This window comes from Aotus nancymaae, unplaced genomic scaffold, assembly GCF_030222135.1.
Source record: "Aotus nancymaae isolate 86718 unplaced genomic scaffold, 86718_ANA_hifiasm-v0.15.2.pri h1tg000004l, whole genome shotgun sequence".
NCBI classification, from domain to species: domain Eukaryota; kingdom Metazoa; phylum Chordata; class Mammalia; order Primates; family Aotidae; genus Aotus; species Aotus nancymaae.
Genome location: NW_026988415.1, coordinates 43,490,539 through 43,502,968, shown reverse-complemented (window position 1 = coordinate 43,502,968; position 12,430 = coordinate 43,490,539). Strand labels below are relative to the sequence as shown.

The window sequence follows — 12,430 nt, the reverse complement described above, 5'->3', positions numbered from 1 at the left end:
TCTTCTCTTTCCCTTCTGAGTGACTTAGGGTGGAGAGAAAGAGAGAAAGGGCATCTTCCTTCTCCTCTTCCCTGCCTTGTCCTCTGGGTCTTAATAACCAACATAGGTTCCACCCATGGATGCAAGTGTGATCTTCACCCATGTATCTGGAGGACCTAACTGGGAGCACTAGTCATGTTCACCTGTGTAAGGACCTAGTTTTCTGCCCTGCTGGTTTTCTAGACCCACTCAGCCCAAAAGGCTTCCAGGGTACCCCAGGGGCCTGGGAGAGATTATGTTGTAGTTGGATTTGGGCAAGAGTCTTTAATGGAGAGAGTATCTTAATACTATCTCTGGCTTCCCTTGTTATGGTCCCAGTGAAACACTGGAGTTCCAGAGAATGGAACCAATTGACTTCTAAATGTAAAATCCTTTTTTTTTGTTGTTGTTTAAATTACAATGCAGTTGGATGTAGAACAGGTGCCTCAAGAGAACACAAGGATTGAATAGCTGGTGTTTCTTTGACAGGGACAGTATAAAGGCTAAAATCTGTGTTGCCAGGATGGCTTCCTCCCAGCTATTGAAAGTGGAATTTTGTTAACTACAAATAGGGCATGGGGCCTGATCACTGACTGAAGGACGTAAGAGAGAAAAGAATTGGGGAACTTGAGGTTTGGAGCAAAGGGTTGACAAGGCTCCCCATGGAGAAAAATCCCATCCCTCTGGGTGGAGCTGTAAGGTCTGAAATGTTAGGTAAAAATTCTAACTAAATTCTTTTCAGGCAAAAGTTAAAAAGAGATGTCTGGGGCTTGATAGGCTGTCTCCACAGTATGTCTCTCAGTAGAAGAAAATTAACTTGTTTCATAGAAAGGCTGTCTAGTTCTGTTGAACAGTGTTGGCTATTCATATGGGAAAAGAAAAAGTTTAAATGAAGGGGGGATAACTGTGGGAGAAATAACCCCTCGTCTAACCCCATTAAATATTATCATTGGGAGATGAATAGGTCTCCAGATCCAGGTCTTGGAATTTCCTCATTTCAAGGAAACCACAGAGACCATAATTCATTGAATTGCATTTCTGATTACTAAAGCACTGGCTGACTTTACCCAACAAGACTATATCACCAGGTTGTGAAAACACCCATATCATTGTATACAAAGAAGGGATAGGAGACATGATAGTCGAGAAAAGAAAGGAAGAAAATGCAATAGAAAAGTCTGGAAGTCCTGGCGCTAACACCTGATGGGGTATCAAGGACTGGAGTTAGTCCAGAGGCCTTCAGGTAACACTAAGCTGTAGCCTTGGCTAGAAACCTTCAGTTGCCGCAAGACCTCCTTCCAGCCCCATGTGACAGCTAGGCCCTGTGTGAAAGGAAACTGGATTGGAACAGAGCCAACATTTCCAACACCTGAGAGCAATGAGGATTGACAAAGTTCTCTCCAACAAGTCTGTCCCCTGAGTCTTAAGGTTGGAAGCAACCCCATCAGTCTTTTAACTGGCTGACAGGGACCCAGTGTTTTTTGTTTGTTTGTTTGTTTGTTTTTAATTGAGAGAAGAGGCACTGGCTGACTTTTCTTGAGAGAAAAAAAGCGGAGGACAAGCCTCCAAAATGAAAGTAAAGAGTTAAATGTCCACTCTTACTTACCCTTTAGATGAATCCCTTTCTTTCTCAGCCAATGCACCAAAATATGCTGTAGTCTTGTCATTGTATTAAAATATGTAGTAGTCTTTTGTTGTTTGAAATAGTTTCTGAAGTTTCGTGTCTCACATCTAAGAAAATTAAGGAGTGTGGACCAAGAGTCAGATTGGAGTGAAAGTTTAGTAGGTGAAAGAAATAAGTTCTCCATAGTGGAGATGGGGAGCATATGGGTTGTTCACTATGAGACTGGGGTCTGGGGTTTTTATGGATTGGGAAGGGGAAGGAATGTGTTTAGTCTGTGTGCTGTCTTGGAGAGAGTATGATTCAGTTTGGCCTGGAATCTTGGCCTGGGACCAATCAGGAGTTGAAGTAATGATTCACAGGAGCTACTCAGTTTGACCCAGGACCTATCAGCAATTGAAGTGATGATTCGTAGAGGCTAGGTTCACAGTTCAAAAAGGAAAGGAAAGTGTTTACTGGAACTCACCATGTTCATGCCCACAAAAAAAGAAGAAATATTTTCCTAGGAGCCTATTGATTATATAAAGGACAAAGGCATTTCTATATCAGGCCCTCTTTCTTTATCTGAGTGGGTTGGAAGTTTGTGTAAGTTTTTATCTGAATGGGCTGGAAGTTCTCCTATCTGTGTAGCTATGGGCATGTCTTTAGACACAACCACCTCCCCAACCTTCCCACTCCCCACTGTCCCTCCCATAGCCTCCCCCAACAAACCTCAGTGTGTGATGCTCCCCTCACTGTGTCCATGTGTTCTCACTGTTCAACATCCACCTATAAGTGAGAACATGCAATGTTTGATTTTCTGTTCTTGTGTCAGTTTGCTGAGAATGATGGTTTCCAAATTCATACATGACCCTACAAAGGACATGTCCCTTGGCAGCTTGCTTAATTTCTCTGAGACCTAGTTTCCTCATCTGTAAATTGAAATGGCCCACATTTACCTTAGCAGGACACAGAAAAATAACTTGGGGATTCTCTCTAACCCCACTCCGACAGTCCTTCAAGGAGACCCAGCTTCCATGAGGCCTGTTTTTAATTCTCACTGCAGAGAGGTGCTGGAATTTGCCAGCTCTCTGTGTATGCTGAGCAATTAAATGCTGCCTCTTAATCAAATGCTGATTGTATACTTATTTCTTTCCAGTGCTGGAAATACAAAGCAACATCAATGGGTTACATTTCATGAGAACTTACTAAATTTTGGGAATTGTATAGACATTTATTTTTTATTTTTATTCTTTTCTTGAGACAGGGTTTCACTCTATCACCCAGGCTGGAGTACAGTGGCACAATCATGGCTTACTGCAGCCTCAAACTCCTGTGCTCAAGCAATCACCCTGCCTCAGTTTCCTGAGTAGCCATGACTACAAGTCTGCACTACCACATCTGGCTACTTTTAAAAGACAGGGTCTTGCTATGTTGCCCAGGCCAACCTTGAACTCCTGAGCTCAAACGATCCTCCCACCTTGACCTCCCAAAGTGCTGGGATTATAGGGGTCAGCCACTTTTCAGCCTATTTACTTATTTTAATCTAACAAACACATAACGCTTACACTAGGATTGCTTCCAAGGAACATTTAATATATACTAGAATATTCCTAAGCACTCTAAAGGTATTAACTCATACAACCTTCATAATAAGCCCACTTACAGATGGGGAAATTAAGGCACATGAAGCTTAAGTTGCTTAACATCACTTAGCTGGTAAGTGGTAGAGCATGGATTTGAAACCAGGGCATCTGGCTTTAGATTTTGTGCACCCCATCACTACACTGTAATGCCCCTCACTTAAGCTTAACAACAACCCAGTGAAGCAGGTACTGTTATTATTCTTATTTTTTGCTTAAAGTCACATGGCTAGTAAGTGGTGGATGAGGTTTGAACCAGGTTTGTCTGATTCCTAGGCATTTTGACAGCATGTTAACTAATCATTCCACTAACAGTTTGATCCTTTTTTGTCATATGTGCATATCACATATGCGATTATTTATTTAATAAAGCTATTTTAATTAACTGATTTTAAATAATGTTTTTGTATTTTGTAAGCAATAATATCTATGGATTTGCAGATAACATGTTATTTACATATTTTCAATTCACACTAAACTGCATAACATTTTTTTCTACTACTATACATGAAATATCTTTTTTATTGATTATTTAATCCAAATTTAGGATACTTTTTAAAATACTTTAACTTCTGAGGTACATGTGCAGAATGTGCAGGTTTGTTACACAGATATACATGTGCTATGGTGGTTTGCCACACCCATCGACCCGTTATCTACATCAGGTATTTTTCATAATGCTATCCCTCCCCCCACCCCAACCCCCTGACAGGCCCAAGTATGTGATGTTCCCCTCCCTATGTCCATGAGTTCTCATTGTTCAACTCTCCCCATCAGTGAGAGCATGTGGTGTCTGGTTTTCTGTTCTTGCATTAGTTTGCTGAGAATGATGGTTTCCAGTTTCATCCATGTCCCTGCAAAGGATGTGAACTCATCCTTTTTTATGGTTGCATAGTATTCCATGTGTATATGTGCCACATTTTCTTTATCCAGTCTATCATTGATGGGCATTTGGATCAGTTCCAAGTCTTTGCCATTGTGAACAATGCCACAATAAACTGTTTTTAAACATCTGTGTACCTCCATGGACACAGAGTGTGAAATAATAACATTGGAGATTTGGAAGGGTGGGAGGAGGGTGAGGGATCAGAAATTTCTTAATGGGTACAATGTACACCATCTGGGTGATGGTTACACTGAAGGCTCAGACTTCACCACTGTGCAATATATCCCATAGTGTATATGTGCCACATTTTCTTTATCCAGTCTATCATCGATGGGCATTTGGGTTGGTTCCAAGTCTTTGCTATTGTAAACAGTGCCGCAATGAACATACATGTGCATGTGTCTTTATAATAGAATGATTTATAATCCTTTGGGTATATACCCAGTAATTGGATTGCTGGTTCAAATGGTATTTCTATTTCTAGATCCTTAAGGAATCGCCACATTGTCTTCCACAATGGTTGAACTAATTTACACTCCCACCAACAGTGTAAAAATGTTCCTATTTCTCCACATCCTCTTCAGCATCTGTTGTCTCCAGATTTTTTAATGATCGCCATTCTTACTGGCCTGAGATAATATCTCAATGTGGTTTTGATTTGCATTTCTCTAATGGCCATTGATGAGCCTTAATTTTCTTAATTGCCTACCTTTCTCCTGTTTTGATTTGATGCAAGAGGCAAGACACATGTCTTGTTCCCAGCTCTGGATTCATGTCCTTAAATCACCAGGATTAAAAACAAGTAAGTTAACAGTCATAGTCAAAGAACTGAATCTGTATATCATCAACCTCAAGGCTGAATTGCACAAGTAAGATCTTAATGCTTTAGCCCCAGCAACCGTCCTACATTTTGGGACAATAGCTGTGGTTTAGAGGCTGCAGGTCTCTCATTGGCTGAGCTTGCAAAGACTGGGACTCAGGCTGTTATCATTGGACTGTCCCATCATCCATGCATAATTGCACACCTTACATTTTAATTCTAAACAATGAAAGATTACAGGCTTGAAAAGTCAAGAACTGGACAAACGTGAATGAAACAAAACAGTAATTTGAGACTCTAAATTCCTGTAAAAGAAATGGTTGCTTTGAACAGAAATTGTTTCTTGAAAACTTGATTTACCTATTTCTGTGTTTCTGTCTTCCTGATAAATATAATCTATTACCCTAAGATAAGTTGAAAAGTTCGATTGGGAATTTCGTGATTCTCATATGTGTTTTTGTACTTTATATTTTGCATTCAATGTAAAAAAAAAACCCCTCTGGATAATTATACTGTAAAAGTGTGAAGGACTGACATAGAACAAGTTGAATGACTTTATTATGAAAACAATTGTGACATGACTGATCCTACTAAAGGGTAATTTAGAAATGTAACTGACAGAAATGACCATGCATGTAGTGAAGAGATTAAATGAAAAATCACTAAATGGAATGAATTATTTTCCACAGAAAAACTGCACCACATATATAGACTGAAGCAGAGTTGATAACGTTTAATTCTTGGGGAAAGAATGCATGAAAAATCGTCAGGACGCCACAGGCCACCTGCTATCCTTCCCCACACACAGCCCCCAAGTTGGAAGGGCACCACACACTCCCACCTTCCAGCAGGCCCCTCCCTTGGTGGGCTACACGTCTTTCAAGCCAAGTGTGGTGGCTCTGAAATGAGCCTTTGGGTTTCACTGCTTAGGTGCTCCTTAGGCAGCTCACTTGCTCCTGGCGTAGCAGAGCACAGCCTTGGAGGCCCTGGACTCGGGCATGCTTGCCCATCTCTGCTGCGAGCATCAGGAGAATGGTGGTCTGCATCTTGCAGGAAGCGATGGTCATGTTCTTGGTGTAGTGGGCCAGGTGGCTGGCATTGGTGGCTATGCACTCCAAGATGTCGTGAACGAACAAATCTATGACATCCACTGCCTCCCAGGAAAGGCTGAGGCCCTTGTGAACCTGCTTTAGTGCCTGGGGGTAATAGGTGGCAAAGTTGTCCCCCAGCAGTTGGGGCAATGGCACCGTGCTTCTTCTGCTTGTGAGCTGTCATGACATCAGCCACTTTGGGCTCCTTGGTGCTCTGGCCTTCGTCGGAAGTCATCTCAGAGGAAGGGCTCAGCCATCTTGGAAGCAGCTGCCAGTGGATGGGAGGAACAGACAATGACTGTTGATCACCAGTGTGAGGGCCTTTTGTAGTCACTGCATGGCTGATGTCACAGGCCAGCTTGAGGTCTGACTGGATGAAGTGACAAGCAGCCCAGCCTTCAAGGTGATTGGATGGTCCTGTTGCTTGGCATCCTATCAAACAGTCACAGTGGGCATTGGCTGACCTAAACACCTTGCCTCCTTTTCTCCCTCAGAGAAAGTCACACAGATAGATGCCCCACAGGGCAGAAAGCTCATCTGTCCCCCATGCCCCCAGCTGATCCTTGCTATACCATGATCACTTTGAAGGGTAGCACTGAAAACTCTGAAGGGTAGCACTGAAAACTCCCAAAGAGGCAATTTCAGCTTGTGCTTCTTGAAGAGAGCCTGATCTCCAGAGCCCAAGTCCATTATGCCAGAGGAATGACTATGGCTAAGTGTGAATCATTTCTCACCCATCTCAGAATCTACTTTCATCCTGGGCTAAGCCACCCTGGCTTGAGCAGGAACTCTCTGGCATGGCAGCTGAGGGCTCCTGAGCATAAAAGGACCTGGCTGTCTTCAGTTCTGATCAACCCCTTCAGTGAATAGGGATAAGAAACAATGACCAAACCACAGTCTCCAAGCAGACAACACAAAAAGAAAGGAGCTTTGATTAAAAACAATATAGGAACATTCAACATTTACCAAGATTAAAACTTCATTCTTAACAATATTTAGATGCTTTTTAACAAAATGCCCTAAATGTTAGAATTGGCAAATAGACATAACAGCTACTGTATTATTCAGATTCCTGAATTTTTTACAAAATTAATTCTCAATGCAACCTCCTTAGAAAGTAAAAATATATCAGTAAATGGAAACAACATTCAAATGATTTATAATATTACTTACAAAACATTTCTTAAATATATCTACCTCAGAATAAGTTGTAGCAATTGAACTGAAGACAGGACTTAAGAACTTAAGTATTAAGTGTAATGGAAATAATGCAGCATGCCAATGACATGTCATTCAAAATGGCCAGTCATGGCAAGGTCAAACCACTCAGGTAAAGCAAATCCTCCTGGTCATACAACGAAGTCAGTAAAATGGTCCCAGATTATGATGGGAAATAAAGTCTTTTTTACCTAAAAGTATATAATATGAAAAGAAAACCAGTGAGGTAAACACACACACATAAACTTCTGAACAGTCCTTTCTACAAATTGGGGTACACAAATTCTACTTGAAATTGTAGCAATCAAATCCTGCTCTTGATTGGATGTAGGAGGCAAGGGGCATATCCATACATTCTGTGAATTAATATTCTCAAATCGCCATCATTAAAACATGCAAACAAACAAACACCACACAAACAAACACACCAATCTCCTCCTCTATGCCCCAGCTGGAACAGCCCAGATGGGATCTTCTTGGTTCATCCTGTGTCTTGAACCATTTTGTGTCACTATAACAGAATGCTGGAGGCTGGGTAATTTATAAGGAAAAGCAGTTTATTTAGCAAATGGTTCTGCAGGCTGGGAAGCACAGGGGCAGGGCCCTGGCTCCTGTGGGGGCTTTCATGCTGCTTCATAATATAGCAGATAAGATCAAACAGGAAGAGGACAAGTGTAAAGATAACCCAAGAGGTGTCCTGGCTTTGTAACAACCCTCTCTAGAGGGGAGGACACTAATGCATTCCAGAGAGAATGAATCCAGTCTCTCCAGAGTGAAAGCTAAGTCACCACTGGAAGAATGGCACCAAGCCAATCATGAGGGATCTGCCCCTCATAATCTGCCTACATCAGCTGCATTGGGGATCACACTTCAACATGATTTTAGGTGGGGACAAACAAATTGTATCCAAACCACAGCATCCTGGGTCATCTCCTTACACTTTGGACAGTGATTGTGGCTCAGAGACTGTAATTCCATCATTGGCTGAGCCAGTGGAGACAGACAGGAGTGTGAACAAAAGTTCTCTGAAAAGGAATTTGGAGGACAGAGCACTTGTGCCAGTGAACACTTGGCAACACTGAGAGAGGCTGTCTTGGGTGTGAAACCAATTACATTGAAGGAAGTGGTAGGATTTAATAGTGAACGTTCCCTCCGAACTTCCTAATAAAGCCCATTTATGCAAAGGATTGAAAGCACTGAGTTCTAACTGGCCTGCACAGCTGAGCTCTGATTGGTCAATGCCACTGAGCCCTGATTGGTTGATGGAGCCTAGCTCTGACTGGCTCATTCTGGTGTGTTCTGGAAGCCTCAAAGTTGAACAGAGGTGTGAGTTTTCTGGGAACTCAGAGTACATGTGTGACCTCTAGTCAGCAAATGGCCGCTTGGCTCCATTTGAATTTAGGCCCAGTTAGCCACTTTCATTTGAAGTAGATTTTTTCTTTTTCTTTCTTTTTTCTTTTCTTTCTTTCTTTTTTTTTTTTTCTTTCTGAAATTTTTGGATCCATTCTCCAATTCACATTCTAAAATATGTGTAGTGGGTGGAAATGCATAGTACAAAAGTTGGTAATTTCCCCCATTACCTTTGTGGCCTATAAAACTGGAAATTAATGAAGAAAAAAACCTTCTGATCAAGTTTGAACCCTCCTATAGAAACGGTCTGAACAACTGGGTGGCAGAAGAAATTCTAGCAATTAAATATGTGTAAAACCCTTAGATAGACAGCCTGGACCTGCATGGAGAAGTGCATTACCCCAACCTCAGCTTTGAGATGATGGAACTGGATCCTGAATGATACTGAGGTCATTCGCTAGGTTACCATCACCAACTGCAGCCCCTTGGTTGTGAAGTTCCGCTGTTCTTCTTGGTGAATGATGAGAAAAATCAGATAAGGTAGCACTGGCATAGAACTCCTACAGAACTCTGCTGTTCATTTACTTTCTCTTTCAGTTTTTCACTGGGTTTTCTGTATTCTGTATTCTGGTCACTCATGAATATTTTCATTTTTGACAACTAATCACTGACAGAATTATCAAGGAGCTTAAAATCATGGTGCATTCTATATTTTCTAACAGGAAACCTAAATAAAACATCTTTGAAAGTCCCAATCATCACCGAATTAACAAAGCAATATCCATAAGCCCACTTTAATTTTAAATCTAGTGGTAAGATCATAGAATTACATTACTAAAAATAGTCTTTGTAGAGATTTTTAAAAAATACCTGTATTAGCAGAGTCTTCACATAGCACAAGTTAAGTGAGTAGTGTGAGAACACAGTAATAATTGCTAATATGCATATAAAATGCATCAAAAGTTGCCATGAGTAACAATGAGATCACCCATCCCAACCCCTCCCCACTGAAAACTGTATGACCTCTTGCAGAATGTCAGTGTTCCAAATCTTAGCATAACTTGAGATAGTAGTGTGCTGCCTGGTTCCTTTCAATTTTTTTTCTTATTGACAGGTTCAGTTTTCCTACTGTCAAAGGGAGATTTCTGTCAGCATCTCAATGCGTTTAGTTCATTTCCCACTGATACATGGGATAGGTAATTTATTTCCAGTAAGTTTGATTGTTTTCTTATATATATTAAAATGTTTTAAAGTCTTCTTTGGCTTTTCTTGATGAATTCCCTTGTAAGTGCTTATGTCAGTACTACCACTCATAGTCTGAAGTCCATGGCGGGGCTGTCATTTTATTTCTCACATGTCACTAGTTCTTCTGTTCTTATAGTTAGTTACTTAAAGGACAATAGCAGAAGGCTCACTGACAACCACTACTTGGGTCACTGCCTTTTTTCATCTGCTGTTTCTCTTCTACCAGCTGCAGTTTCCACATCATGTTTCTACTGGTTTTCCACTGCTTCTGATTTAACCTTTTATGACTGCACTGATAACTCCAGGAAGAGTCTGGCCAGATGCCTGTTGAGTAGGCAGTTATAATATCATTGCAGGTGTATCATGCACTATTGAAACAGTGGTAAGTGCTCTCACAGCCAGGGGGTTTCCAACAATGTTAATGATTTAGTCAGATTTGGCTTTGTCTGCTGTTTTCAGTGTGCAGACTGGAATGTGTAGCTAGGATGGTAATGAGTTTGGCAGGCTGGATGATGATTTTGTCTCCATTTGCAGTAGAAGCTGGCATCCCAGTAGGGTGTGCCTTAATTATTATATTTGGCGATGCTGCTGCTGTTAGACTAGAGGTGGTTTTTAATGATGCACCTGCATTAACTGATTCAACTGCCATATTTGAAATTTTCTGATGTCATGACAGCAGGTACTTGCATTGCCCCAAATACTGTCCTTGGAGCTGTTACTGTTGCTGATACAGATTTAGTAGTAGTAGGAGACCTGGAGGAAGCACGCTGACCAGTTGTGAACAATATTCACAACTCCAGCTACACCCTTCTCTGCTCTGGAGCAGTTTATAGAAGATGAGTTATTTCCAGCACGAACAGAAGTTGCTGCTTTCAGGACATTTTCTGCAGACAGTGACATTCATTCTAATGACTTGCATTAGAAGATCCTGCTGAACCTTCATTACAGGTCTGGCATTTGTCATCATCTATGACCACTCTGTTTGAGGGCACATCCTTGCAGTGATATACAAGCCTCTGTCCTTCAGCCTTTGCAAAAATTTCCCTATGGTAGTAGGATCTCAAAGCTCATTCCCTAGCTTCATAATTCATGTCTGGCTTGTTCTTATACTTTCCCCAAAGATTACAGATAGTGTTTGAACATGGAGGCTTAAATATGCCCTTTTCTCCCTGAGTCCATGTAATATAACTGGACAAGCACTTTTTTGACTTTGAGGCTTTGCCAGAGCACACCAGAACCATTCAATCAGAGCTAGGCTCTATCAACCAGTCAGGGCTCAGTGGCATTGACCCATCAGGGCTCAGCTGTGCCAGTCAATCAGAACTTGGCAATTTCAATCCTTTGTTTGCATAAATGTGCTTTATTAGGAAGTTTGGAGGGAATCTTCGCTATTAAACCCTACCACTCCCTTCAATGCAATTGGTTTCACACCCAAGGTAGCCTCTCCTGGGATTGCCAAGTGTTCACTGGCACAAGGGTTCTTTCCTCCAAATTCCTTTTCAGAGAACTTTTGTTCACACTCCTGTCTCCACTGGCTCAGCCAATGACAGAATTACAGTCTCTGAGCCACAGTCACTGGCCAAAAGTGTAAGGACGTGACCCAGGATGCTATGGTTTGGATATGATTTGTTTTTTACCCACCCAAAATCATGTTAAAGTTTGATCCCCAATGCAGCTGATGTGGGCACATCATGAAGGGCAGTGATTTTAGTGACTTAGCTATCACTAGAGAATGTTAGTTCTCTCTAGAGAGGGTTGTTACAAAGCCAGGACATCTCTTGGGTTATCATTACACTTGTCCTCTTCCTGTTTGATCTTATCTGCTGTATTATGAGGCAGCACGGAAGCACTCACAGGAGCCAGGACCATGTGCAGAGCACCCTCTGTTACACCAGGAGCAAGTGCCTCAGGAGCATCTAAGCACCACAGAAATCCAAAGGCTCTTTTCAGAACTAGGGCACTTGGCCTGAAGGACTGTAGCCTGCCAAGGGGAATGGGGGGACCCGCTGGAGGGTGTGGGGATGGGTGGCATCCTTCCAATTTGGAGCTGGGGGGTGGGGGCAGGTAGCATGTGGTGTATGGTATCCTGCCCATTTTTCATGCATCCTTTTTTGTGAACCAAACATTGTCAGCTCTCATATATATAGAGCACAGTTTGCTCCAAGAGAATATGGTGGATTTTCCACAGTTGTGGAGCATTTATTCAGTTTCCTAAATAGTCATTTTTATTAGTTATTTTTCTAGGTTCTCATTTATGGGCATTTTTTCATGTTACTCATTTTTTCCTTTTTTGCTCTCATGCTCTCTGGAGTGTACGGTGAGGTTTCTTCGACTTTCATTGTGTGTGATGTGTCAACAGATCACATCCAGAAGCTAATCCAGCTGACTTTTCCTAGGTAAGAGGTTTAGAGGATTTTCAATTATCTAAAACAAAGTCAATCACCACTCTATTGCTTTAGAAAAAATATTTTTCATATGCATTTGTAATTTATGTTAACATTATGTGATGGGTTTTTAAGTATTACTTTAAAGTGGATTTTAAAATAAATTCATCAAAAT

General features: G+C 41.4%; 1 protein-coding gene across 6 annotated transcripts in view; it reads right to left on the bottom strand.

The window, feature by feature from the left end:
- The window catches only part of RAB9B (RAB9B, member RAS oncogene family), a 67,511-nt gene that overhangs the window by 48,398 nt on the left and 6,683 nt on the right, over positions 1-12,430 (bottom strand). For 5 of the 6 annotated variants that reach the window (XM_064362058.1, XM_012436870.2, XM_064362070.1 and 2 more), the window contains exon 1: positions 1,625-1,749. The exons of the other annotated variant lie outside the window; for it this stretch is intronic. The gene's annotated coding sequence lies outside the window, so the exon portion shown is untranslated. Of the gene's footprint in view, positions 1-1,624; positions 1,750-12,430 lie in introns of those variants that run through there. 6 annotated transcript variants of the gene reach the window in all.